This window comes from Apis dorsata, unplaced genomic scaffold (genome assembly GCF_000469605.1).
Source record: "Apis dorsata unplaced genomic scaffold, Apis dorsata 1.3 scaffold_331, whole genome shotgun sequence".
NCBI lineage: Eukaryota > Metazoa > Arthropoda > Insecta > Hymenoptera > Apidae > Apis > Apis dorsata.
The window spans coordinates 250,266-252,903 of NW_006263599.1; positions in this window are offsets into that span (position 1 = coordinate 250,266).

Sequence of the window (2,638 nt, forward strand, 5' to 3'; positions counted from 1 at the left end):
TCGCCTGCAAGGAGCCAAGGGAAAGCCAAGAATGAATCCATCCCTCCTCCTTTGCCCTCCGTTGAGCCTGTTAAATCCAGGCCAACGTTCCCCTTTTATTCAAAAGAGCCAACGAAGAACGGCTTTTTCGTTGAACACCCGGTAAACTTGGTCGCTCGACGAAGAAAGAAGATTCGACGGGAAGCCGTTTCGACGACAGGGTCAAAGGTGACGGGGGTCTCCGAGGGCACGAAATGCTAATGTGCCGACCATTGCATTCGAATTATCGTTGTTATACGGTTGAACGGTGTCGTATGAAAACGTTATTTTTTTTTTCTTCCTTCTTCTTAACGAAATTCCACGATTTTTATCGCGGAAGAAAAAAGAAGGGGGGGGGGGGGCGAAAGAAAAAAAAGAAAAAATAGTTGGAGCAACTATTAAGCGAAATAATCGGGAGAAGGTTTATCGATATATTGATTAAAATCAAATTTATCGCGATTCGAAAATGCGAATGGACAAAATCGTTTCGAATTTGATTGGCAATAAAATGTCCAATTTAATTAGCTTGTCAGGGCAGGGGGGAGGGACGGTAAATATCGATGAAAATTGAAAATCAAATCTTCTATCTGGCAAATTATATTTTCCAGATATTATTTGCCCGGGGAGAGGGATTCGTTAACGAAAAATATAATAAAAAGAGATAAGAAGTAAAAACCTAAAACTAAATCGAAACATTGCAACATGTTGCAACGTTCAATGATGCGAGACGAGTTTGTACTCTTATTTACAAATTAACGAAGAAAACTTTCGCGACTTCTTTATGTTCGAAGAGGCCTTTTTTCCTTTTCTTTTCTTTTCTTTTTTATTCAAACTTTCTTCTTTGGCTTTGCGCGTTCTTGCACACCTGACCTGGTCCACGATGGGCTCGGGGATTTCGTCGTTAATTTCGACACAGAACGAAACGCGAGTATCGCGAGTATCCATTATGAAGTTTCGCTCGATACTAACGACTTCACGTTTCTTCCTTTTCTTTTTTTGTTTTCCAAAACCAACTTTTAAAATATCGCGTATAATCCCTTCGTAATCGATACGGAAATCGAAATATATTTATCGAAACTGGATTAACAACAATGTTCGACAACGTGTTATTTCCAGGCCAACCATTTTCTCGCTTCGTCTCTCCACGTCGACAAGTCAACTCTCGGTCGATTTCGTTTGTTCATATTCATTTTTTTTCTTCTTCCTGTACGTACGTGGACGTAAATGAAATGCTAATTCGAGATCTGAAATTGTAATTTTTCCCGGTATGTTAAAACACGCGTGTGTAATAAGCTTTCGCGTTCTATCATTATTCCTTCCTTCGAGAACCATATCATAGTTCATCGCCTTCGACGCTTCGACGTTAGGGGAGCGAAAAATTCTTCGAAGATCGAAATTCGGGGGGATCTCACCCCAGGAAAACTTGAAGAACGCGGCTCTCTCGAGTTCCTATCTCGGCCATATCTTCGATTCCGTTCTCTCCAAGCAAATCGTCCCATGCTCCATTCACCGGAACCATCATTCACTCGCCTCGAAACTTTGCGTTTACCTGCCTTCCGATCGATCGTTGCCTCGATATTTATTACGCAAGCTGTTTATACGGATCCCGCTCTAGCCGCGTTACGTGATTCGTATTATTATTCGTTCCTCTTCCACGAAGAAAATAGTAAATAGGGATTGATGCGCGGTTTTTCGAAACTGTTTGGTAAATATACCGTTTAATATCGTTTGTTACGCAACGTAACGACAGCGGGAAGAGAGAGAGAGAGAGAGAGAGAGAGAGAGGAAAAAAGAGGATACAAAAAGAAAAGAAAAGAAAAGGAGTAGTTGAAAAAAATTGCAGCACCGCTGGAAAATTGGAGAATTTTTTTTACAATCCCGCATTCCGAGATTATTAAAATTCTCGATGATTTTCGAAAAGCATTTCCGAATTTTCCTCCTCTCCCTTCCCTTTCTTTTTTCTATCGATATTAAAAAAGCTGTTGCGGCCCAGCGGCAAGAATTCACCATTTTCCCCGAGCGAACTTGGCTCGCACGCCGGACGATTATTATGTTTCCCAAGTAAACAGTGATATTAGCTTGTCGGCGCATGCAAATATTGCTTTCCACGGAAGAAATGAGATTTTACGCGGAACTTTTTTAAAAGCCCCGAAATTACGACGGAAAATTGAAACGGCGCGGGGCGTGCAATTTATGCGTCACCTTCGCCCAACTTCTCTCCGCCATCGAAAAAGCGAAGGAACGGGGAGGGGGAGAGAGGGGTCCGCCGCGATCGAACCTTTTTCAACGGCGCGAAAAAGAAAGGAGAAAAAAAGCCGAAAAGAGTCGACCCCCTCCTCCTTCTCTCTCTGGACAAGATGGCAAAGATCTCGTAACAAGTAGTTTCGAGGCAATGGGACAATGGCGCTAATTATTCGCGTCGCGATGCAAGTCGCAGTTCTTCTTCGACGACGACGACGAAAGAAACGATCGATGACGATAGCGATTTTTTTAAAATTCAAATCACTCTTCGAAACTTTACGGCTTTGCTCGTTATATTTGCTCGTGTATCGTTCCTTTCGTATCCGGTGCTCGGCTTACTTTCTGATAAATATTTATATCGAGGTTCGTAGGGGGGGGA